Source organism: Rattus norvegicus, chromosome 2 (assembly GCF_036323735.1).
Source record: "Rattus norvegicus strain BN/NHsdMcwi chromosome 2, GRCr8, whole genome shotgun sequence".
NCBI lineage: Eukaryota > Metazoa > Chordata > Mammalia > Rodentia > Muridae > Rattus > Rattus norvegicus.
Window position 1 is genome coordinate 201,609,148 of NC_086020.1, and position 27,704 is coordinate 201,636,851.

Here is a 27,704-nt window from a genome sequence, read left to right on the forward strand (position 1 = left end):
CTCCCTTGACGAAATTAACATTGAGTATATCGTTGACCAGCTTCCATGTCCATGTAGGCTTTCGGGAGTTATTTTGTTATCGAAGATCAACCTTAGTCCGTGGTGAGCTGATAGAAAGTGTAGGATTATTTCGATCTTCCTGCATCTGTTGAGGCCTGTATTGTGGCTGACTATATGGTCAATTTTTGAGAAGATACCATGGGGCACTGAGAAGAAGGTATATTGTTTTGTTTTAGGATGAAATGTTCTATAAATATCTGTTAAATCCATTTGGTTCAAAACTTCTGTTAGATTCTCTATGTCTCTGCTTAATTTCTGTTTCCGTGATCTGTCCATTGATGAGAGTGGGGTGTTGAAATCTCCCACTATTATTGTGTAAGGTGCAATGTGTGATTTGAGCTTTATTAAAATTCCTTTTATGAATGTAGGTGCCTTTGCATTTGGAGCATAAATATTTAGTGTTGAGAGTTCTTTTTGGTGGATTTTTCCTTTGATGAATGTGAAGTTTCCTTCCTTATCTCTTTTGATGACTTTTCGTTGAAAGTCAATTTTATTCGATATTAGAATGTCTTCTCTAGCTTGTTTCTTAGGACCATTTGCTTAGAAAGTCGTTTCCCATCCTTTTAGTCTAAGGTTATATCTGTCTTTGTCTCTGATGTATGTTTCCTGTATGCCACAAAATACTGGGTTATCTTTATGTATCCATTCTGTTAGTCTTTGTCTTTTTATTGGGGAATCAAGTCCATTGTTGTTGAGAGATATTAAGGAATAGTTGTTGTTTCTTCCAGTTATTTTCATTGCTAGAGGTTGAATTATGTTTGTGTCTCTCTTGGTTTCGTTGCAAGGAGATTAATTTCTTGCTTTTTCTTGGGTGTAGTTTTTCTTCTTGTATAGGAATTTTCCATCTATTTTCCTTTGTAGGGCTGGATTTGTAGAAAGATACTGTGTATATATGGTTTTGTCATTAAATACCTTGGTTTCTCCATCTATGTTAATTGCAAGTTTCCCGATATAGTTGTCTGAGTTTTCATTTTTGATCTCTTTGTGTCTGCATAGTATCTGCCCAGAATCTTTAGACTTTCATAGTATCTGGTGAGAAGTCTGGTGTAATTCTGATAGGTCTGTCACTATATATTACTTGACCTTTTCCCCTTAATGCTCTTAAAACTGTTTTCTTGTTTTGGGCATTTGGTGTTTTGACCATTATGTGATGGGAGGAATTTCTTTTCTGGTCCAAACTATTTGGATTTCTGTAGGCTTCTTGTATGTTTATGGGCCCCTCTCTCTTTAGTTTAGCCAAGTTTTCTTCTATAATTTGTTTGAAGATATTATCTGGCTCTTTAAGTTGGGAGTCTTCACTCTCATCTATACCTGTTATCCTTAGGTTTGAATTTCTCATTGTGTCCTATCTTTCCTGGATGTTTTGTTCTAGGAGCTTTTCCCATTTTCCATTATCTTTGATGGTTGTGTCTATGTTTTCTATGGTATTTTATGGGCCTGAGATTCTCTCTTCCATCTCTCATATTCTGTTGGTGATGCTTGCATCTATGACTCCTAATCTCTTCCCTAAGTTTTCTATCTCCAGGGTTGTCTCCCTTTGTGCTTGCTTTATTGTTTCTATTTTCATATTTAAATTTTTGATGGTTTTGTTTAATTCCATGAACTGTTTTTGTTTTTATGTAATTCTTTAAGGGATTTGTATGTTTCCTCTTTAAGGGCTTCTATTTGTTTACTTGTGTTGTCCTGTATATCTTTAAGGGAATTATTTATGTCCTTCTCAAAGTCCTCCATCTTCATCATCAGAAAATGTGATTTTTATATCTAAATCTTGCTTTTCCAGTGTGTTTAGATATTCAGTATTTGCTTTGGTCAAAGAACTGGGCTCTGATGATGCCAAGTAGTCTTGGTTTCTCTTCCTTAGGTTCCCTGTGCTTTCTCTTGCCATTAGGTTGTCTCTGGTGCTAGTGGTTTTGCTGTCTCTGACAGTGGCTTGACCCTCCTGTAGGCCTGTGTGTCAGCACTCCTGTAGTCCTGTTTTCTTTCAGCTGGATCTGGAAACAGAGATCTTGGCTCTCAGGTGTGTAGGTACTCCTGATGACTGGCTTTCATCTCTAGGTGCAGGTAGAAACCTGAAGGGTCCTGCCCCTCACTGCTCCTAGTTCCCTATGCCCAGAGGGCACAGATAGCACTAGGAGATTTCCCCTTGGGTCAGGAATGTGGGCAGAGAGTAGTCTCATGAGTTTTCAGGAGTGTCCGCACCTCTGAGTATCCAGCTCTCTCCCCAACTGGGTTTGGGTGCAATGAGCTGTGTGACTCTTTTAGTTCAATTCTGGCTGCAGGCCAGAACTGGCAGGCTCCTGCAGGTGACTGGTCCTGTATTACTGTATCCAGAAGCATTATGCAGTTTTCTCTTGAGCCTGGGATGTGGGCAGAGGTGAACAGAAGTTGAGGTTTGTCCTGTGTTCTCGGGATTGTCTGCACTTCTGGGTGTTCAGCTCTCTCCCCATCAGAATTTGGGTGCAGGGAGCTGTGGAATTGGTTCTGTCTCTTACTTCTTTATTTCTTTTCTTCCTGTTCTTTTGTTTATTTGTTTTCAAAGACAGTATTATTCTGTGAAGTCCTGTCTTTCCTGGACCTCACTATGTAGATTATGCTGGCCTCTATCTTAGAGATCTTTCTGCCTTGAGAGTATTTTCAATACTATACACTCCTGGAAAGACTGAAGCTGCATTCTATATGACTTCAATTTTAATGACAAGTATCATGTTGCTTTGGGATACTGGATTTCATTCTGATCTAATTTGTTCTGTGAAGCCACAGTTATGCTTATACCTAAATCACTTAAAGATCCAACAAAGAAAAAGAACTTCAGACCAGGTTCACTTATGATTATTGAAACAAAAATACTCAATAAAATTATTAAAAACTGAATTCAAGAACACACCAAGTGATCTTTCACCAAGATCAAGTAGGTTTCATACCTGGGATGCAGGGATATTTCTATATATGGACAGTTTTCTGCAGTTTTTTTTAAAAGAATTATTTATTTATATATAAGTACACTGTAGCTGTCTTCAAACACACCAGAAGAGGGCATCAGATCTCATTACAGATGGTTGTGAGCCACCATGTGGTTGCTGGGAATTGAACTCAGGACCTCTGGAAGGGCAGTCAGTGCTCTGAACCACTGAGCCATCTCTCCAGCCCAGTTTTCTGCAGTTTTAAGGCTATTACATTTAATCATTTTTCAAATATATATATATATATATTATACATATATATAATACACACACACACACACACACATATATATATATATATATATATATATATATAATTGGTTCAACAACTTTACACTGTAATCATAATAATCCTCTAATAGTTACAAACACATTTAGTGTATAAAGACAAGAAACAGCTGCATCTTTCAAATTTCATTATGTTTACTGATAGATGAACCTCTAATTTTAATCTAACAAAATATATTATATTTAATTAAATTTGGTCTAAACTACATATACACTTAAGCTTTGTTGTAAGTTTTATTTGGGAAGACTGAACTGATCATATGAAAAGACTAACCCTCTAAATGATTTTTAAATTTTTAAATAAAGTTACATTTTTCTTCTCTTTTTTTTCTTCTTTCAACCATATATATATATACATATATATACATATATATATATATATATATATATATGGAACTATGCTTTATAAGTAATTATATCCTTTCTATAGGAGCTATATCACTGTAGGTGAATTTTGATATTACAAAAGTCTACAAAGCCCAATCATTCTCCATCTTTTCTTCTCTTTCTCCCTCCTCCCCACATCTCTCTCATGCTGCTATTGTTTAAAGCTTTATATTTAGTTACCGTAACTTTGACATTGAGTGTAATTTATAAGAATCTCCTAAAGAGACAACCACCATGCCCACTATTTCTTCTTTATCATTTTATTTATCCTGTTATTGAAGTATAGATGAATTCTTAGACAAGTGTAGGTATTAATGAACTGAATGAAAGAATTTGTGGAGGAAAGTTATAATACAAGCCTCACTTCCAGGTAAGAAAAATCTAATGCGATAAATCTACTATGAATATTTGCCTCACATACAAAGATAAAAAATAGTATAAAATCCATTTAGTGACTGAAGAGAGTCTTCTGTATTTAGATCATTAGTCGGATATATCACTCAGTTAAAAAATAAGTTTTTGAGAAATCTGCACACTGTCAGGAGGATGTAGGAGAGATGTTTCATGACTTCTTCAAATATAGACTTTGAACATATTTAGATTTCCAGACCTATTCATTCATTATCAAATCAGAAAATTTTCTGGAAGCTGTGCGTGCACACACATTACTTAAAATGTGCCCCTCCTGGAGTTTACTGTACTGGCCTGCTGTAATGGCCTAGGCTGATTGTAAAGGAACGTTGTCTTGGAACCATTTACATGATAGTTCATAGTTTATGAAGAAAACCTTATACCGAACGTGAAATATGTGTACACAGTTTCAGTCAAACTTAATTATTTTAATCCAAGGTTGAAGTAGGAGGATTTGAAATTCAAAGTCACCCTCAGGTACACTTGGAATTTGAGGCTAAACTGGACTACACAAAATACCTCTCTCAAAGGTAATACAAAACAAAACAACAAACAACAAAGTAAAACTAAACTAAACAAAACAAAACAAAAATCACACATGCAAAACTCCACATACCTTTCCATTCTCATTTGGCTAAGTTGCCACCAAACAGGACACTGTTAATTCCTCATTTTTACCGAAGTAAACGTTTACATAGTTTGAGTAAATATGTTTCTGCCAGAGACAAAATAAATGTCCCTGATACATTTTATTTCTCTGATCTACTTTTCTGTCTCTTCTTTCATGATTAAGGAAAACATGTATTAGCCTTGGGTTGAGGAGATAATACAGCACATATTTAGACTGAACTGTAATTCAATTCGATTTAGAACATCAGTTTCTTTTTCTCACATATAAAGAATAAATGCTGGTCCCTATAGTATATTCATTTGGAATTGAATGTGACAGGTTTTCTTTTGGTTTTGGTTTTGTCGTTTCATGTTTATACAAACACGTGTTTGTATGCTAAAAGGTATGTGTATCTGTGTAATAGCCTATTTATGCTTATGCATACGTCATAGATAAAGCACTCACGTTATCATTCTTAAGGTACCTTCTTAATTGTGTTAGGCTGAATCTTTACCCAAGGTTTACTGATGCAGTTAGGTTGGATGAACTGTTGTTTACGACTCAATATTCTCTGAGCCTAGATATCAGGTGTAATCTATTCCATTGCTGTCTATTTTATGCTTCCTCTGTGGATCAAAACTAGATCCTTATGCCTGTGGCACAGCTTTCTACTGACTGCGCTTTCTCTCCATTGTTAAGAGAAGAAAGAATGGTGTTTATATAAAATTTTTGCTGGGATGTGGACAGAAAAAACAAAACAAAACAAAACAAAACAAACAAAAAACTCAGCTTCCTTTCACCTTTCCATAAGCAGTGGTAACTTAATTTCGAAAATATAAACAAATCTATGGAGATAATACGTTCAAATTTGGACATGACATTCTCCATCATTTGAGTAGCCACTGAATCTAGAGCTAAAGGAATGAAGACAAACTATAATTATTGCATTGGAGCTATGAGTAGAAAAATAAGTTACAAATGTTGATAGTAAATAATATGAACACTCAAAATAATTTCTGAATTTTGCCATTCTATTAGCTGTAGATTACAAATTTGGTCACTATCATCTTCTGCTGGCATATTGTCTGATCTTATAGATTGTAGATTCTAGTCAGGGCCAACCTGTCACCCCACCATGGTAATCGCTTTTGCTTACAACTCTTCTCCCCCCCTCTCTCTCCTTCTCTCTCTCTCTCTCTCTCTCTCTCTCTCTCTCTCTCTCTCTGTGTGTGTGTGTGTGTGTGTGTGTGTGTGTGAGAGAGAGAGAGAGAGAGAGAGAGAGAGAGAGAGAGAGAGGAAACTGAGACAGAGGGATAGAATCAGAGACATAGAGACAGAGACAGAAAAACATAGTCAAAGAGACAGAGACAAAGTCAGAGAGATAGACAGAGACAGTCAGAGATACACATATGAACATGGAGAGCAATAGAATTTGATACAGTGAGTGATAAAAATGTTTTTTGCTTTGATTTGTTTTTTGGCAAATCATAGATGTCCGAATATAACTCCGAACTCACTCCTTTTATCTCAGGATTCCACTTATTCTCAGGAGTAACATGGGATAATTAGCTCATGGCAGGTGTATATAAATCTATTCTTTGAATATTTTCTTCCAGAGTAGATATAAATATTGTTAAAAGACATTTTATTTATATAAATTTGGTTACATAATATGAGTTAATACTGGTCATCAATAAGCCTAATAAAGGCCAATTTATCTATGGTTTTAATCATAGACACAAAAGAGATAAATCTAAACAGACACTCTAAAATAATTACCCATTTTTAAATGTTAATATAACCAGGCTGTATATAAGTGATTTCTGCATTGTAATCTTGTTCATCTAAATTGTAGAGAGAAACAAGGAATTTAATTTTTGAAGAAAAATATTCTTGCTGAATGCAATTCTCTGGGCATACTTTCCCTAATATGATTTTAATCCACATAATTTTTAGTAAAATATATAAATATGTAATTATTTTCTGGCTATAAATCAATTGATATGTACTGTGAAAAATTTAAAGGAAGTTTCTTTTTAAATGCATTTCCTTTGTACTAGATCAAGTGAAATAAAAATTGATAAGCTGTCAAGAACAAAGACATTTTTCCATCAAATACATAACATAAAGAGGAAACCTGCTTTTAGACATACCACAGCTATAAATACTTGTGATTTAGTGATGATAAACTCTGAATATTACGTTCTTTCCTCCACTAACTACAGAAAGACAGTTTTTTGACGTTGTTGTCAAGTAGCTCAACAACAGAATATAAAACAATTGTGAAGATTAAGTGAAATTGTGAACTCTCTTTCCCTGTTTCTGGGAGAGCACACTGCATATGTATTTTTGTATGTTTCCTATTTTATATCTAAATTTCATTTAAATATGGAAAATGGTCAAAAACAGGTGACTACAGAAGCAACTTTCTCTAAGTTTCTCAATTGGAGAAATTTATTGAAAGGCTTATTACCCTGAAATGGCACATATTGCTTCCTGCAGTACACCTTAGGAAGATAGTGCACTGACATGTTACATGTCCAAAGATGAAGAGCGCACAACTTATTGAGAAGATTCTAAATTATTAAAGTTTGTTTATAAAGGCAACTCATAATTCTTTTATGTGAGATAATAAATGAATTAATTTAAGGAACTGAATGCTTTTAGAATTTGTCATTTTAAGGCATTAAAAAATCTGATGTTATAAGTTTGTTCTCTGGTAATTCATCTTAATATGTATATTTTCCTTATCAATGTTCATAAAATCATTTCAACAGCAATAAAATTAATTACTGATCCTGTGTTCTATTTAAATGTGTATGCATTTTTTGAAATATGATTGTTGCAAAAGTGAGTTAGAGCATGTAAATTACTTGTTCCGGGGTGCTTGGTTGTGCCAATTAATTGGTCTTTCAAGTGATGCTATGTTGGAAATGTTCAAATTTTTCAAAAGGACTTCTGGGCATAATATAGCAAATTTAATCTATGTACTATACAAAAACTGAGTTACAGCTGCTATTTAAAAGGAAAAATATGATAGACTTACATCTGGCTGTGCAGGTGAAACAGTGAATGTCCCCTGACAGTTTTGCTCCCTGCAGCAAAGTCTTAGTTATGTGATACCCACAGTTCTTCAAAAGGATTTTGATGTTGAGATAAAGAATTTGTTAATACTTTAAAGTTCTAAACCTAAGACCTATAAAGATCTTTTCTTCTGACTGTGATATGTGATGATTTTACTCATGCAGGAATATTTCTGCAATATCTACACCAACTACTCTCCTTCAGGCATTTTTGGGATGCTAAGGTTACAGTGAGAAAAAATTTGAGTTGGCATTTGAGAGACATAGTTAAAGTAATTCCACAAAGGGAAAGGAATGATTTGATAACTAGGAAATTCATGAATTCACACTCAAGGATATTTTTCATTTTATCCTTTTCATAGCATCTATATTATCACCTTCTCTTTAGTTTTGTCTAAATTGAGAAGCAAACCCGATATCAACTTCATCATAAAAAATGTTACACAGGTCTTCTTCCCAATGAATTTGAACCACTCTTCAATATTAGGATAAAGAAAGAAGAGCCGAAAACCGTAAAAGAGCCCCAATGGCATTTGACCATAATGCCACCCATTTTTGAATTAAGGAATTCAGCATAGTACTAAAATGATAAGAATATTACTTGAGAAATGTAGAAATGTGTCATGAGGGGATTTCATTATTTTACAAACATGGTAGACTGTATTATGCAAACTAATATGCCTAAGACTTATACACATATGGAACAATTGGTACATTACAGTATTTTATTACATCTTTGGACAAATTAAGATATTGTCTCATTTTAAATTATATCATTATTTTGCATGCTTTTTCCTCTTTTAATATTTTCCCACTTTTCTTTTAATAGTGTCAGCAATACTGAGTACTGTGTAGACCCTTCAAAAAATATATATATACACACACACACACACACATATATATATATATATATATATAATTTTATTTATTTACATTTCAAGTGTTATTCACTTTCTTGGTTCTGCTATGCAAAGCCCCATCCCATTCGTCCTCACCTTCTTCTATTGGGATTCTCTCCCAGACAGTCACCAACTCCCACCTCCTCACAATGGAATTCCCCTAGACCAGGTCTCAAGAGTTAACAGAACCAAGGGCCTCTCCTCCCATAGATGGTAGATAAGGCCATCCTCTGCTATATACACAATTGAGGTCATGGTTCACTCCATATGTACTCTGTGGTTTAATCCCTGGGAGCTCTGGGTAGTCTGCTTGGTTGATATTGTTGTTCATCCTATGGGGTTACAAACCCTTGCAGCTCATCCCCTAACTCCTCCATTTGGGTCCCTGTGCTCAGTCTGATGGTTGGTTGCAAGCATCTGCCTCTGTATTTGTCAGGCTCTGACAGAACCTTTCAGGAGACAGCTATATCAGGCTCCTGTCAGTAAGCACTACTGTCTGGGATTGGTGTCTGCATGTAGGATAGATCATCAGGTTGGGCAGTCTCTCAATGGCCTTTTGTTCAGTCTCTGCTTCATTCTTCACCATGGTATTCCCTTTAGACAGGAGCAATTCTGGGTTAAAAATTTAGAGATGTGTGTGTGGCCCCATTCTTCAACCCAAAGTTGTATCCAACCTCTGGATGTGGTCTCAACAAGTTCTCCCTCCCCTTCCTTGGTGATTTCAGCTTATGTCACCCACATTGGTTCCTGTGAGCCTCTTGCATTCCTGGCATCTGAGACTTTTCAGTTGCTACACCCAGTTCTCCATCCCACGTTGCTACAGACCTCGGTTCAAGTTCCTAACCCTCTCTATATAATCCTAGTCTTCTCCCACACCTGATCCTACACCTTCCTCTCTTCCTCATATGTTCCTCCCATCCTCTACCTTCAGGGAGTGTTTTGTTCCCCCTTTTAAGAAGGACTGAAGCATCCACACTTTGGATTTCCTTCCTCTTGAGCTTCATATGAGCTATGAATTATATCTTGGGCATTCTGAGCTTTTGGGCTAATAACCACTTATCAGTGAGTACGTAACATGTGTGTTATTTTGTAACTGGGTTATTTCATTCAGCATAATATTTTCTAGTCCATCCATTTGCCTAAAAATTTCATGAAGTTAAGACTTTCCAGAGATTCTACCTCACATCAATTAGGATAACTAAGATCAAAATCTCAGGTGACAGCAGCTGCTGATGAGGTATGGAGAAAGAGGAACACTCCTCCACTGTTTGTGGGATTTCAAGCTAGTACAACTACTCTGAAAATCAGTCTGTCCGTTCCTCAGGAAAGGGTACATAGTGCTACCTGAAGTTATACTATTCCTTGGCATCTCCCCAAAGGATGCTCTGAGATATAAAAAGGACACATGTTTCACTATGTTCATTGCAGCCTTATTTATAATAACCAGACACTGGAAACAATCCAAATGTCCCACAGAAAGAACAACACTATCAACCAACCAGATAATCCCAGATCTCTCAAGGAATAAACCACCAACCAAAGAGTACATATCAAGTGATCTATAGCTCCATATGCATATAACAAACTGTGGCCTTACTGGGAATCATTGGGAAGAGATCCTTGGCCCTGTAAAGGTTCAATGCTGTAGTGTAGGAAAATGCCAAGGTAGAGGGGGAGAGTGAGTGGGTGCAAAGTGAGTACCCTCATCAAAGCAAGAGAAGGGAGGGTGGTATAGCTGGTTTCCTGAAGGGAATCTTTGAAGAGGGATAACATTTGAAATGTAAATAAATAAAATGTTCAATTAAAAAAGTGCTCACAATGAAAAAAAGTTTAAAAATGAAAAATAATCCTAGTGATAATCAAAGATCATCTCATTAGATGCTAAGAAAGCATTTGTCAAAATTCAACACCCCTTCATGATAAAAGATTGGGAATGATCAGGAAATTAAGGCCCATACCTAAACATAGTAAAAGTAATATACAGTAAAACAGTATCCAATATCAATCTAAATAGAGAGAACCTTGAAGGAATACCACTAAAATCAGGGACTAGACAAAGCTGACCACTCTTTCCCAACCTATTAAATATAATACTCCAAGTCCTAACCAGAGCAATTAGACAACAAGAGGTCAAAGGGATACAAATTGGAAAGGAAGAAGTCAAAATATCACTATTTGTGGATGTTATGATAGTATACTTAAATAACCCCAAAAGTTCCAATAGAGAACTACTAAGCCTGATAAACAACTTCAGCAAAGTTGCTGGATATAAAATTAACTCAAACAAATCATTAGTCTTCCTTTACTCAAAAGATAAACAAGCTGAAAAGGAAATTAAGGAAACAACACTCTTCACAATAGTCACAAATAATATAAAATAACTTGCTGTGACTCTAACCTAAGCAAGTGAAAGATCCGTATAACAAAACTTCAAGTCTCTGAAGAAAGATATCAAAGATCTCAGAAGAGGGAAAGATCTCCCATGCCCATGGATTGGCAAGATTTATAGGGTAAAAATGCCCATTTTGCCAAAGGCAATCTACAGATTCAATGAAATCCCCATCAAAATTCCAACTCAATTCTTCATAGAGTTAGAAAGAGCAATTTGCAAAATCTTGGAATAACAGAAAACTCAGGAGAGTGAAAACTATTCTCAAAAATAAATGAACTTCTTGGGGAATCACCATTACTGACCTCAAACAGTATTATATAGCAATCGTGATAAAAAATGTATGGTATGTACAGGGACAGGCAGGTAGATCAATAGTATAGAATTAAAGACCCAGAAATGAACCCACACACCTATGCTCACTTGATCTTTGTCAAAAGTGCTAAAACCATCCAGTGGAAAAGCATTTTCAACAAATGGTTCTGCTTCAGCTGGAGGTCAGTATGTAGAAGAATACAAATTGATCCATTCTTATTGCCTTGTACAAAGTTGAAGTCAAAGTCAATCAAGGATCTCTACATAAAGCCAGATACACTGAAACTACAGAAGAGAAAGTGGGAAAGAGCCTCAAACACATGGGCAAAGGGGAAAATTTCCTGAACAGATTACCGATGGCAAATGCTCCAAGATCAACAATAGACAAATGGAACCTCATAAAATTGCAAAGCTTCTGTAAGGTAAAGGACACTGTCAATGGAAAAAAATGGCAACGAAAACATTGAGAAAAGATGTTTATCAATCCAACAGAGTGGTATTATCCAATATATACAAAGAACTCAAGAAAGTAGACTTCAGAGAAACAATTAACATTATTAAAAAATAGGGTATAAAGCTAAACAAAGAATTATCAACTGAGGAATATCTAATGGCCTCAAAGCACTTAAAGAAATGTTCAACAACCTTAGTCATCAGGGAAATGCAAATAAAAAGACCAAAAGTCCAATGTAACCAAATAGAATTCTACTTAGTTTAATAAGTAATATGGTTACTAGCAAACACAAGTGAAAATTGCTCCCATTAATTTGGTTATGGAAGCAATAATCAGAGGATAATTTACAAAGCTCATCAAGTTAAAGGAAATTCGTGATGTTTATTTCTCCATGGCAATGGCATGATCTGCTAAAATGGTCTCATAAGATCAAGGCAAGAACATAAATCAGGTAACCGGAATACAGAAAATAGCCTTCCAAAGCTGTAATTTCTCTTGATAAAACATTTTTAGTTACCCAGAATTAAAGTTATTAGGAGTAAGTGAGAGCCTCCTACTTAGAAAAGATGAGGATAAGCAGAGACACATTCTGATTGACATCACTGGGATATTCCTTATTTCAGCTGGTCCTTTCCTTTTCTTTCTTTCTTTTGTTACTTGATATCTCTCTCTCTCTCTCTCTCTCTCTCTCTCTCTCTCTCTCTCTCTCTCTCTTTCTTTCTCTCTTGTAGGTTTAACTTCTCTCACTCTCTGACAACAGACGATGTCTCAACATTGAACTCATTAAACTTTATATCTTGGTAACTCTTGTTTAGAATATTTGAATATTTGGTAATGTCATGTTTTTAGACAAATGGCTGAAACATTTTCGCAAACACTACTAACCTTAGAAGTACAGAGTATATCGTGGCTTACTTGCATAACATTTTGAAATATTGGCAAAAAGTCAGACACATAATAGGGGAAAATACTGGTAAAGTTGAATCAGTCTAGCAAATAAAAGTAATATAGATGTTTGTATTACTTTTTAGTTTTTGTTTTCTTTTGTAATTAATTAATTAATTTTCTCCATTTTTATTGAATTTGGTATTTCTTATTTACATTTCAAATGTTATTTCATTTAGCAGTTTCCAGGCCAACATCCCCCAACCCCTCCCCCTCCCCATCTATGTGGGCATTCCCCTTCCCATCCTCCCCACATCACCACCCTCCCCTCCCCACAACAATCCCATTCACTGGGGGGGTCCAGCTTTGGCACGTCAAAGGGCTTCCCCTTCCACTTGTGCCTCTACTAGGCTATTCATTGCTACCTATGCAGTTGGAGCCCAGGGTCAGTCCATGTATACTCTTTGGGTAGTGGCTTAGTCCCTGGAAGCTCTGGTTGGTTGGCATTGTTGTTCATATGGGGTCTCAAGCCCCTGCAGCTGAATTCCTCTGTTGAAGGGCATCTAGGTTCTTTCCATCTTCTGACTATTATAAATAAGGCTGCTATGAACATACTGGAACATGTGTCTTTTTTATATGTTGGGGCATCTTTTGGATATATGCCCAAGAGAGGTATAGCTGGATCCTCAGGCAGTTCAATGTCCAATTTTCTGAGGAACCTCCAGACTTATTTCCAGAATGGATGTACCAGTCTGCAATCCCACCAACAATAGAGGAGTTTTCCTCTTCCTCCACATCCTCACCAGCATCTGCTGTCCCTGGAGTTTTTGATCTTAGCCATTCTGACTGGTGTGAAGTGGAATCTCAGGGTTGTTTTGATTTGCATTTCCCTTATGTCTAAAGATGTTGAACATTTCTTTGCTTCTCAGCCATTCAACATTCTTCAGCTGTGAATTTTTTGTTTAGCTCTGAACCCCAGTTTTTAGTAGGGTTGTTTGTCTTCCTGTGGTCTAACTTCGTGATTTTTTTGTATATTTTGGATATAAGCCCTCTATCAGTTGCAGAATTGGGCAAGATCTTTTCTCAATCTGTGTGTTGCCATTTTGTCGTAAGAACAGTGTCCTTTGCAATACAGAAGCTTTGTAGTTTTATGAGATCCCATTTGTCGATTTTTGATGTTAGAGCATAAGCTATCGGTGTTTTGTTCAGGAAATTTTCTCCAGTGCCCATGTGTTCGAGATTCTTCCCCACTTTTTTTCTATTTGAGTGTATCTGGTTTGAAGTGGAATTCCCAAAGGATTTGGATGCAGGGAGCTGTTTGACTGGGTCCTTTCAGATCCAAAGGCAGTCTGGACCACGGGACTCCTGCAGCTTGACTGCTGCAATCTTCCTGTGCCCAGAGGCACTATACAGTTTCTTCTTGGGCCAAGGATGTGGGCAAGGGTGGGCAGAAGTGTCAGTCTCTCCTACCCTGCAGTCTCAGGATTGCCAGACTTTTGAGCAATCCACTTTCTCTCCCAGGGGATTTGGGAGCAGGAAGCTGTGGGCTGAGATCAGCGAGGTCTGGGCACCATCTAGAAACCGGAAGTGTCCAGTCCCAGAGGAATTTTGCCTTTGTGTCCTGAGTCCACCAGGCAGGTCACTTGGAGCAGAAAAGTTGGTCTTACCTCTGTTCTCGGGCCTGAAGTCTCTCCTTATGGCTGTTTTTCAGCTGTCCCTGTGGGCCTAATTAATTCATTTTTACACTCCAGATTTATTCCCCTCATGGTCCACCCCCCTTTCAGGGTTCCACATCCCATACTTCCTCCCCTCTCTCACACTCTCCCTACCCCAATTTCCACAAGGATTTCTCCACCCCACCTACCCTACCAGACCTCTAAATTTCCCGAGGCTTCCAGTTTCTTGAAGGTTAGGTGTATCTTCTCTGACTGAGCCCGGATTTGGTAATATGTGTGTGTTAGAGGCCTCAACTCAGCTGGTTTATGCTGCCTGCCTGGTCTAAGAGTGACTAAGAGATCTCAGGGGTCCAGGTTAATTGAGTCTGCTGCTCATCTTCCAGGGTTGCTCTCCTCCTTAGCTTCCTCCACCTTTTTTCCTAATCCAACCAGAATGGTCAGCTGTTTCTGTTTCTTGGTTGGCTGCACATACATGCATCTGATTCTTTCAGCTGCTTGTTGGATCTTTTGGAGAGCAGTCATGGTAGGTCCCTTTTTTATGAATGCCACATACCCTGAGTAATGGTGTCATGTCTTGTACCTCCCGTTGAGCTGAAACCCACTCTGGGCCTATCCCTGGACCTTGTTTTCCTCAGGCTCTTCTCCATTTCCATCCCTGCATTTTGTTCAGACAGGAAGAATTATGAGTCAGAGCTTTGGCTGTGGGATAACAGCCACATCCCTCATTTGATGCCCTGTCTTTCTGCTGAATTCAATATGTTCCTTCTCCCCACTGTAGGGCTGTTCATCTAGGCCCCCCACTACCCTTTGAATCCTGAGAGTCGCTCACTTCCCAGATCTCTAGTACATTCTAGAGGATCCTCCCAACCTCCTTCCTCCTGAGGTCACCTGTTTCCATTCCTTCTGTTGGCCCTCAGGGCTTCAGAATTTCCCCCCTACCCAATACCAGATTATGTTCCTCTGTCCCCCAACCGCTATTCTCTTTTCTTCCACTGTCCCTCCCTTCCCCCTTGTAGTTGCTTTCCCTTCTCTCCCAAGTGGGACTGGGGTGTCCTCGCTTAGGCCCTTCAGATAGTTGACCTTTCTGAGTTCTGTGTACTGCATCTTGAGTATTCTGCACATTTAATTTTTGGCTAATATCTACTTATTAGTAAGAACATATGTGCATATCCTTTTGGTTCGGAGTTACCTCACTCAGGATGACATTTTCTAGTTCCATCCATTTGGTTACAAAACTCAGGATGTCCTCATTCTTAATAGCTGCTTAGTGTTCCACTGTGTAAATGAACCACATTTTCGGTATCCATTATTCTGTCTTGGGACATCTGTGTTGTTTCCACCTTCTGGTTATCACAAATAAGGCCTCTATGAACATACTGAAACATGTATCTCTGTGGCATGATGGGGTATCTTGAGGTATATTCTCCAGATGAGTATTTCTGGATCTTTACATAGGTCTATTTCCAATTTTTTGAGGAATCTCCAAATTCTTTTCCAGACTGCTTGTACAAGTTTCCCTTCAAACCAGCAATGGAGGAGTGTTCATCTTTCTCCACATACTGGCCAACATGTATTGTCATCTGAGATTTTGATCTTAACCATTCTGACGAGTGTAAGGTTAAATCTAAGGATTGTTTGATTTGCATTTCTCTAATCAATAACAACTTTGATCTATTTCTTTAGGTGCTTCTCAGCCATTCAAGATTCCTCTATTGTGGATTCTCAGTTTAGTTCTATACCCCATTTTTTGATTTTTTTTATGGTAACCTTCTTAAATTCTTTATATATTTTAGATATTTGCCCTCTATCAGGTGTGGGGTGAGTAAAATTTATTTCTCAATCTGAAAGATGCCAATTTGTCTTATTGACTATGTCCTTTGCCTTACAGAAGCTTTTCACGTTCATGAGGTACCATTTATCAATTCTTGATCTTAGAGTGTGAGCCATTGAAGTTCTCTTTAGGAAATTTCTACCTGTGCCAATGAGTTCAAGGCTCTTCCCCACTTTCTCTTCTATTAGATTCAGTGTATCTGGTTTTATGTTGAGGTCCTTGATACATTCAGACTTGAGTTTTGTGCATGGTGATAAATATGGGTCTGTTTTCATTTTTCTACATACAGACATCTAGTTAGACCAGCACCATTTATTAAAGATGCTTTTTTTTCCATTGTATATTTTTGGCTTCTCTGTCAAAGATGCAGTGTGTGGTTTTATTTCTGGGTCTTCAATTCTATTCCATTGATCAACCTGTCTGTCTCTGTACTGATAATATGAAGTTTTTATCACTATTGCTCTGTAGTAGGGCTTGTGGTCAGGGATGGTGATTTCCCCAACACTTCTTTTATTGTTAAGAATTTTTTTCACTATTTTACAATTTTTATAATACTTCAACAAATAAAAGCAATTTTAAATAATAAGATTCCATTAATTTCAAATTTTTGATATATGATGCTTTGCTACAGAACCATGCAGGAGATCCTAGTTTGTAAATTGATTCCAAAATCTCAGTGTAATTGTCCAAAGTTTTTGGTATTTAATAAAAGTCATTATCTCTCTTTAAAATGTGAAAATGTAAAACTCTCATTAAAAGTAAGAACTTTTAAAATAATTAGTGTTAATGCAGGTGGTGTAAGTATTTTAGGAAAAATTTACCTACCTTAGGTAATAAGTTTCTGCAGTAAGTTTTTCTTGCCAATATCTCCCAGAGTAGAATATATTTTGAGAAATTTAAATACTTTCTTGTTTTCAAGTCACAGAGGTGACTATTTTCTGAATCCTTGAGAACACTAGCGATATGTATAATCAAAATCTTAAAAACACTGACTTAATTGATTAGGTAGGATCAGTAAATTTTTTTGTCTGATTCCTGATGTCATAAAATATTTTTCAACATTTTTGAATCTCTGTTCCTGTTTCCCAACAATTCAATCAGAGATATTCAAATCCTAGTGCTAGCAGCTTCAACTGGTTACTGGAGTTGGCCAATTGTGGTTCTGACACATCCCCATTATTGTTGATTTCATTTTGTGTCATCTTCATATTTTCACTTATTTTAGGAATCTTCTCCTATATTGAACTTCCATAATAACCCACAAATGGTTTTAATTTTAACTGTTTCTGCTCATATCCTCTCTCCTCTCTTTCCCCTCCTCAATTGATCCTCTCATATGAACCGCAACTAACACATCTAAAACGGTATATTCTATTTATCTTTTAGGGGGGGGGGAAGAGAGAGAGAGAGAGAGAGAGAGAGAGAGAGAGAGAGAGAGAGAGAGAGTGTTCAGCATTAATATCTTGCTCTAGACTTAACCTCATGGATGTATGGATGGATTATAGCCTGATTATAATTTATTTAATAACTGATATCTATAGATGAGTGAATAATACCATAAATTTTTCTTTCCTTGTCTCAGTTACTTCAATCAGTGTTTTTTTTTTCTTGTTCCTTCTGTGTATCTACAGATTTAATGGTTCCAAAGTTCAACATTTGAGTAATATTCCACTGTGTAAAAAATATCACATGTTCTTTATCCAGTCTTTGGTTGAGAGGCATTTAGGTTGTGTCCTGTTTCTGGATATGATTAGAGCAGCAAGTATCTCTGTGGTAGGGTGAAGTATCCTCTAGGTATGTATCTAAGAGTGGTATAGGTGAATCTTGAGGTAAATAGATTCTTATCTTCTTGATGAACTCCCACAAAATTTTTCATAGTGTTATTTGAGTTTGTACACCTATTAGCAATGAATTAGTGATCCATTTACTAAAGTAAATAATATAAATACTATCCTTGAAAACTAGAGATTATGAAATTGATAGAATGAAACTGGGGAATAGCCTTGAACTTGTTTAGACAGAAGACTTTCTGAATAGAACACATTTAGCCCAAGCACTAAGATCAATTATTAATAAAATATAATTCCAAAAACTGAAAAAGCTTTTGCACATCAATAGACAGTGCTGTTTGTTCAAAGCAGCAGCGTACAGAATTGGAAAATATTTTTGCCAACTACATTTTGATAGAAAATAATTTTCAAAAGATAGATAGAACTCTAAGCACTTGAAAATAATCAAACAAATTACCCAATAAAAATGGACTACGGATATGAACAGAGAACTCATAAAAAGATGAAAATCAAGTGGACGAGACACACTTAAAGAAATGTCCGATGTCATTAGTCATCATTAAAATACGAATCAAATTACTTCTAGATTTTATATTACACCTGTCAGAATGGTTACAGTGAAACAAGTGGTAGAACAGGCTAGTTATGAAACATACTTGTATTCTATGCATTTATAACTAATAGATCACATCAATATTATTGAAGACTTTAAAATAATTTTACTGAATTTTATTTATATATTTGTGGGCACACATGCTAAGGAACTTGTATAGAGTTCACAGGACCACTTGGTTAAGTAATTGGTTTTCTCCTTCAACTTTTTGGCTGAAACATCAGATTCAGATCATTAGGATTCTTGACAAGAGACTCGACTCACCCATTTCACTAATTATCAGTATATTTTTCATGTTGTTCTTACCGTTACAGGAGATATTTCAGCAGACAGTTTTATATATTTTTTATGTTATTTACTTTTATTTAAAGATCTCACCTGTATTGCGAGTTCCCTTTTGATCCTTTTAGTGTGTACTCCTGTGACTTATCATCCATGTCTGAAGTCTTGTAAAGCCAGCAGTCAGTTGGCTTTGTTTATACTATAGAATTTCTTGTCTTCGGTATCTGCACATTCCATTTTGAAAGAATTAATAAACCTTGGACAAATACATATATGCATATGTAATTTAACTTCTACAGTCCTTTCCTTACACTAATTAGCCTGCCAAGAAAGATCATAAAGAACTTCGCCTCCCAATAGTCTTTTATATTTCCTTATTGATGGGCAGTAACTATCAGTGAGTAAATATCAGTCATACTGATATCATTTTGTTTTTCTGTATTGTGTGTATGGGTATGTATAGATACATATATATGTATTTCAGTGTCTTAGGATTTTATTTTCTGTGAAGAGATATTATCTGTAAAAGTAACGTTAATTCACCTAATGTAATTATCTTCTCAGTGGCTTATGGATGACTAACTTCACTCTTTCTAGCTCAATTTCATTTCTGGCCAGCTGGTTCAACTCAGCTGCTCTGGCCCAAACTCCTCTTCAAACATATTAGTTTCCCTTGACATCTTACTGAATTGTTCTGTTTAGCCTCAATCTATCACTGGCAATTTACTCTAATCTTCTGGCTTCTTATTCTCTAGCTTCAGCTCTCTCCTCTGACTTGAACTGAACTGCATGAACTCACAAACCTACTCAACTGCACTGCACTGTACTCACTGCACTGACCCCAACTGACGGACTCAACTCTACGGCACTGAGCTTGACTGAACAGAACTGACTGCAGTCTTCCTGCACTGCTCTTAAATAGCCTCTCTTACTGTGCTGTTCTTGTGGCGAGAGTTTTCTGTCTCTGAATCATTCTTTCAAATCTTTCTCTGATTCCTGGCTTTGTCTGCCATTCAATTAGACATCATTTACAAAGATAGTTGCCTCTTTCTACAACTTAGTTTTCCCTTAGCGGTGTATAATAAAGTTGGGCTTAGTCTCCAGCCAGAAGGAAAAGACCTAGAAGGTATTTCTGATGTGATCCCTTGCCAAAGTAGCCTTGTAGCTGATCAAAATTCTTCTACACTCTACCTCCTAATAGTGCTCCATATGGTTCAAGCATTCTAACATATGAGTCTATAGGGACCATATATACACAAACCACCACAATGTCCAAAGTTCAAAGTCTCTTCTGAGACTCATGCAATCTCTTAACTGTAATTTCCTATAATCTCAAAATTAATACCATTACACATACTTCCAACATACGATAGCACAGGATATACATTATTGTTCCAAAATGTAGGAAAGGGTATAGTGAGGAAATATTAGATCAAAGCAAGAAGGAAAACCAGCTGGGCAAACTGGAAACATCAGATATCTCCACACAATCCAGTCTCCATCTGTACAACTGTATACAGTGAGCTCTCTACGTTTCCATGCAGGGACATAGCGGCCCACACCAGCAGCCAGAAACTTTCCTTAGTCACAGAGTGAAATTCCATTTCTTCTATCCTTGATTATAAAACCAGCACCATGGACTGAAGTGCTAAGAAAGACTGTTTTCAGTGGGTAAAACCCAGCCCCCTGTTCAATAACATCTTCACTAGATTTCTGTTTTCCAGTGTTTTCTTCACTGAATAACTTTGGCTGTCATAGATCTTGTTTTGTAGACCAGACTAACCTTGAACTCAGAGATCTGAATGCCTTTGTCTCCTAAGTGCTGGCAATAAAGGTATGTACCAACACTCCTGAACCTAAGGTTTTGTTTAATTCCTTTTCACAAAATGAAGGCTTAGCCGGCTGGGATCTTGCCCAAAGGTCAACATCCCTTATTTCCATTTAATACCTATAATCTATTTATTTCCTTGAACACAGAATTTTGATCTATCCACTTCCAGTCTCCAATTTAATTCTTGAACCACACATTTTTATTTTTTCTTGATAGGCTGGCTCCATTTCATCAAAAACACTATTTATAAGACTCAACTACAGGACAGAGTCTACAATAGGCTGTTTTGAAATATTCTTTGGCCAATGTAATTAATCAAAAAGTTTTCACCTTACTCTCTAACTCTTCAACAATAGTGAAAAACAGTCATGTTCTTCAAAAAATATCATGAGAACTACCTCTAGACAATACACTTAAGTCCCTGTGCTCTAACATCTTTTGATCTAGGTCCCCATACTAGTGTGTCCCATTAAACCATGCTTAAAGCATTCCATTGCTTTTCTAATCCCAAGTCCCGAAGTTGGTATTTCTACAAACAAAAGCATTGTCCCTTCTGTGACAGCAATATTTCAGTCCCTGGTACCAACTTCTGTTTTAACTAGGTTTCCATTGCTGCAAAGAGACTTCATGACGACAGCATTCCTATAAAGGAAAGCATTTATTTGGGGATGACTTACAGTTTCAGAGGTTTAGTTGATTACTGCCACAGGACAGCAGTTCAGTATGGTGCTGGATACAGTGCTGAGAGTTGTACATCTTGAGCTACAAGCAGCAAGGAGGAGAGTCTAGGCAGCACTGGTTGTAGGTTTAGCATTAGATCTCAAAAGCTACTCATACAGTGACATACTTCCTCCTCCAAGGTCACGCCCACTCCAAAACGGCCAGAACTCCTAATAATGCCACTCCCTATGGGCAAAGCTTTCAAATGCGAACACAGATACATGCACACGCACACACCCCATATAAATCTGTGACTTCTGGCTTTCCAATCAAATTTCCACAAATTATTTTATTTTACCAATTTCTACTTAATCATGATATTTCATTATTTAAACCTATCTTTCAAAGTTAACTATTTAAACTGAGTGAAAATTATGAATGGGTGCACCAATACAAAACAAATTACCTCTTGTGAAATCTTCAGTTGATCTGAGGGAGAATTTAAAATTTGTGTCATATATATTAATTATTTATCTTAACCTATGGTTTTCTCTTTGAATTAAGAATGAAACTATTTGGTAATGGAGGAAATACTGATTTCTATAAGTGTAAAATATAGCTCAAATTTTAGTTATGATTAATTGTATGAGGATGTTATCTTGACAAGTGACATAAAATGATCCAAGATTATTAACTACTCACATTGTATTTCAGTAAGTAAGCAGACCAGAATTTCTCTCAATGCCTGCCCATTCATCTACAACCCTTTACCAAGAAAGCATATCCAATTATTCCCAGTGCCTCTGGCCTTATGTCTCTGCTTGTTCCCTCTCCTTCTCTGTATCATAAGAATTGGGTAAACTGATTAGTTTTTTTTTTTAAGAAAGAGAGAGAGTTTTTTTTTAAGATTTATTTATTTATTATATATAAGTACACTGTAGCTGTCTTCAGACACACCAGAAGAGGGCATCAGATCTCCCTACAGATGGCTGTGAGCCACCATGTGGTTGCTGGAAATTGAACTCATAACCTCTGGAAGAGCAGTCGGGTGCTCTTAACCACTGAGTCATCTCTCCAGTCCAACTGATTAGTTTTATTTAACTTATTTTCCCTTGTCAGCAATTTAATGGCTGTTCAACTAGCAAAACTTTTTTTAAATTTATAATTTTCTTTTCTTTTCTTATTCCCATTGACACTTCTAAGACAAGATTTTTTTTAAAAAAATGAAAAAGAAAAGAGTCAGTTCTCATAGATCTAGGAATAGTTTTGTTAAGGGTGACCTTGCTTGATTATTATATGGAATTTTAGTGTAATCTTTTAAAAGATGTACCCAATTCCAATGCATTCTCACATTTTTAAATTTTGGGAGAGTTCTCTGTGGACTCTCCAAGAATTAACATCATCATCATGATCATCATCATCATCATCATCATCACCATAATATGTGATATGAGCAGAAAATTTAACATTTTTCTGCAGGTATTCAATGTGGATAAAGTTTGAGAGAAATATAGGAAATTTTCATATAGTTCTTTTACTAAATATTAACCATGTTCAAATGGAAAGGTCTCATAGGCTGTGGTTACCAGCCACTTTCCATATGGTTTGCAACCACTACCTAGAATTTGAGCAAGGATTTGAAATAAATCATACCAAGCAGATGGTATTTTGAAAACTTTTGTGTATGTTCAACAATTTTTTCCCTTAAAAGTCCGCAGAACATAAGTTTGAATAAATATAAAATTCAGAAAAGATTTGGATTTGGTATTCTCATTCACAGAATTTCATCTTCTATTAAGGAAATTCTCTTAAATGCAAGAGTGGTTTTTATGTTGGTCTGCTACTCTATTATGACAACTGCGTTTAGTAAATGATGGCTACACATCAAAATAATATTCCTCTTTAAATTGCCTAATGTGTACATTATTGCTATTACATCTTTGCTAGATAAATTAAAAAAAATTTTGCAAGATAATTTAATTTTATGTTATATTATAAACATATAAAACATACCCATGTTTATTTTTAAAGAAATTATCATATGGACAGAAATTATGCTCTTGGCCTATCAATTATGAGATGGTTTCCTATAGCATCAAGGATTTCTTTCTCGGTTTTCTTACTGGAGTAGGCAGAACATCTAAGCAAATACATTGCTTTGCTAAAGCAGCCTGGCCTTTAATTCCACAGCAGTCCCGTTGCATTACCATCCTTCAGGAGGCCTGTCACTGAGCCATAGCAGGAAGAAAGAGGTGCAGGAAAGGAGCACGGAAAAAGGCAGCAGCCTTCCGGTGATTTCCCAAGAGAAGACAAACACCAATCTACTGAATGACTTTGGCTGCCAGCAGGTAAAATCAGGACATTGCCTTGATTTCCAGTGTATTAGGGATGTTTCAATTCTGCTTTTCTCAGCTGGATAGAGAACATGCTGACAGACCCTGACCTGAGTTCAGTGGAATCAGCCAATCTGAGATTAGATTACACCTACTTTGAAACAAACCCATAAACTTTAAAGTTTCTAAAACTAAGTATGTGGTCTCATCTTTTAGAAACCATGCTAGTCTTATTATTTCAAAAAAGAAAATGACAGTATGTTCTGTTTAGTGTTGATCATTCTGTAGACCGTTATCCTCTACATTTTGGGAGAGTTTAGGTCTCCATGTAGATCACAATGTATTTAAAGGTGAGGGTGGACAGATACACTGACCTATGTGTATAGGAAAAAGCCATTAGATATTATATTGATATTACCTCTCCATTTATTAGCATAATAGTAGTAAGCTCTTTATTCTAAGGCCCATTAATATCTAGTCATAGATTAAGATCAGAGGTATTATAATAACTACAGGGAAATAGTGCCTTTTGAACTCAGCTAGGGAATTGAATATGTTAGTTGCAACACAATTCACATAGCCAGTGCAAGCTCAAAACAGAAAAATTCCTGGATAGAAATGAGAATTCAACATAAAATTTCACCCCTATGTTTAGAACAATGGTAATTTTTAGGGTAGATTGAGTCAGTTTTGTCTAATGGTGTGGCCCCTGGAAAGTCAACCAAGGTCTAATACAAGCTCACATATCCACACTTGGATTTTGAGGTTTTTTTTTTTAAGAGAACATTTGTAGAGGGAATTGGCATGATAATTTTCATTGAATTGTGATGATTAATACAGAAATAATTTCACAAAGTACCACATTTTCAAATAATTATTGATTAAGTCCAAGAATATCTGTAGAATAACTCATATGACATGGTCTGCCAAAATTTTGTGTGTAATGGTGATTACATAGGGTTAATGGTAAAAATAATATACAGCCATGTTTTAAGTGTTTGTAGCATTTTAGAAGCCATGAAACTCAGTCTACATACTGGAACATGAAGCATTGATACCTCTGAATACCCAGTATCGATTCATCTCTTCTAACATTCTCTATGGGTAGAGAGGCACGTACCATACAGTTCAGTAGTTCATTTGCATTGCATTTCTGTCTGCTTTTTGAGTTTTGGCATGTCTTTAAAGTGCTTTCAAACCATATAGGGCATATGCTTTTTCTCATTTATCTACATTTTCATTTAGTACATTGTGAATAAGGTACTTCTCCAAGAAATACAAGCTTTTACACTAGATTTAAAAACAAACTTAAATACCACAACACAATGAATTATAAAATGGTAAATAAGTAAAACTAGGAGCCGAATGAAATTAAAAGTTATTAGTATATCTCTATGTGATCAGTGTGGTAGAAGGAAGTCCTTTGATATCATACGCACATTTATTTAACAAGACAATTATATATTTTGATACATATATATTGTTTATTATATTTATTGTTATTTTGTAGAAATAGTACTAAGACAAATTAACCTTGCTAGCATTTTTGTTTTGGTGTCAATCAGCTGATTAACTTGAACAGTGTAAGTGAATGAGATGTTGGCACTCCAACATACACACATTGAATATTTAAAGTTTCTTATGATGCTAAAGCATCATTTTAGGCAAACTGAAATTTAAGGAGAAACAAAATAAGAATAATAGTTTTAAAATTATTGTTTTTCCAAAAGGAACATTGTCACGAAACAAATATGATTTTCACTCCCCATGATGGACGGCATCATAAATATAAATATTTTCTTGGAATATTAAATTACTTAGCCTATGAAGATTTTCCCATGTGACCACACCTCTCCAAATGAAAGTTGGTATCCTCCAACCTGAATACTCACCCTCATGTCTTATCTTCTATGCCCCCAGGGCTAAAGCTGACTTTGTTAAGCCAGAGGCTTATTTTTATTGTGTTGTTTTATTTTTGTCTCTCCTTCTCTCTCTCTCTCTCATCCATCCCTGCATCCTCCTTCAAAAAGTAATTTAGGCATGGCTTTAAATTGTCCTGGAAGCCTAGGCCTGGAAGAACCCTTGCTGTATCACTGGAGCAAAGTTGTAAAAGTAGCTTTCATACATTAAATGTAATTGTCATCTCAGGGGTCACTGCTGAATAAACTCACACTTTTTATCTCTTTCTGAATTCTTGCTGGCTGGTTCAACTCAGCTGTTCTGACCCAAACTTCTCTCTAAGCTGACTGATTAAAATGGGTTTCCCACAGTTTCTGACTGATTTACTCTGTTTGGTGTCATAGTAACTTTGAAAGTATGTTCTAATCTTTTGCCTTCTTATTGTCTTGGTTGTTCTGTCTTCACCTGCAACCTGTTTCTGTTAAACCCTCCTGGTGATACTGCTTTCTATCCCTCTGTCTTTGTGCTGACTTCTTTTCTGTCCTCCTTTGTGTTGGGCATATTCAATTTCTGACACATTCTGTCAATCCTTTCTGTGATATGTCCCTTTCCCCGCTTCAATTAGGCTTCTCTTTACAAACTAACAGAACTTTCATTGTTAAGGATTAAAGGTATGTAGTAAGGGCATGTCTGCATTCAGCCAGATCATATGGACCTAGAAGGCCTTCGGATATGACCTTCTGGTAGAACAGTCATGTTGCTGGATTAAATTCCTCCATACACAGCAAGTAGTTGCACCAATTGTGACTGGCCTTGGAACTTGTAATAAATCTTAAGCATTTCTTGAAGTAGCTTGTTATAATATATATATATATATATATATATACATATATATATATACACATATATAAATTATTGGAATGTCTAAAGGTTAAACTCATTTTCTAATAAATGAATTTCTCTCTCTCTCTCTCATTTCATCCTGTTTTTCTTGAAAGAGAATATCTAATCTGAGATCATAAACTCATTTCAAAAATACAAAGCATGAACTTCACTTTATGAAGTCATTTGACTTTTTTCATCATCTTGCATACGGACATGTATAGAGTGCTCCTATATCTTACCTCAGTCTATAAACTCCCTATTTTCTACATGCTCCTTTCATCACATATTTCTTGAATTTGTGCATTAGTTCTACCACAACTAATTTTGTTCTTTAATTATTTGTACTTCTTAATGTTAATAAAATAAACCAATTACATGTCCTTTTCTGGAGACAAAGGATTTTAGTTTATTCATATAGGGCCAAAGAGAAGAGACAACTTTTAATAAATGTTTTTAGAATTTATTGAACTTTCCCATGGGCATGAATGATGGGGCCAGGAGATTCATGTGGAGCAGATCTGCTTCATTAGAGGTTACTTCAGTCACTGTCCTTCTATCACTTCCTGGGTTACCCTGAAGTATTTTAGGTTATTTAGCTGCATTGATGTTCTACGAAGATAATAAAGAGGAATTCATTATGCTTTCAAGGCAGCTCATAGTACTAAAGTGGTTACAGGTCAACAGTTTTTCCATTATTCTTGGGAGCTCTTAATTGCACACACTATTAGTATTGTTTCTTTCCAGGCAATAGAAAAATGAGTCTTCACAAATTCTAAGCATATCAGTCCATAAAGGTGCAAATTGTATATGCTGCTTAATGTAGTGTTGCAGATGAGGCCCAAATGTGTTTATGGCATACATATTCGTTCCTCTAAAGGAGGCCTGTTGGAGTCAGGCTTTGTTTGTGAAAATTCTGCCTGCTCCCATATAGGATTTAGAAGGTCACTGCCTGACATGGTATGTTTTCAAAAAAAAAATTTGGTTTAAATACCTAAAGGGTATTATGAGAGGTAAACTTATATAAAATATTTTGCTGCATTTTAAAATTATAAAACATTTCAATTAAAGGCTAAAAGTAATATAAAAAGATTCAAAAACTGTCAATACACATTTGTCCATAAGGAGCTAGCTACCTATTTAGCTGAGATGTTCACAAGACGTGA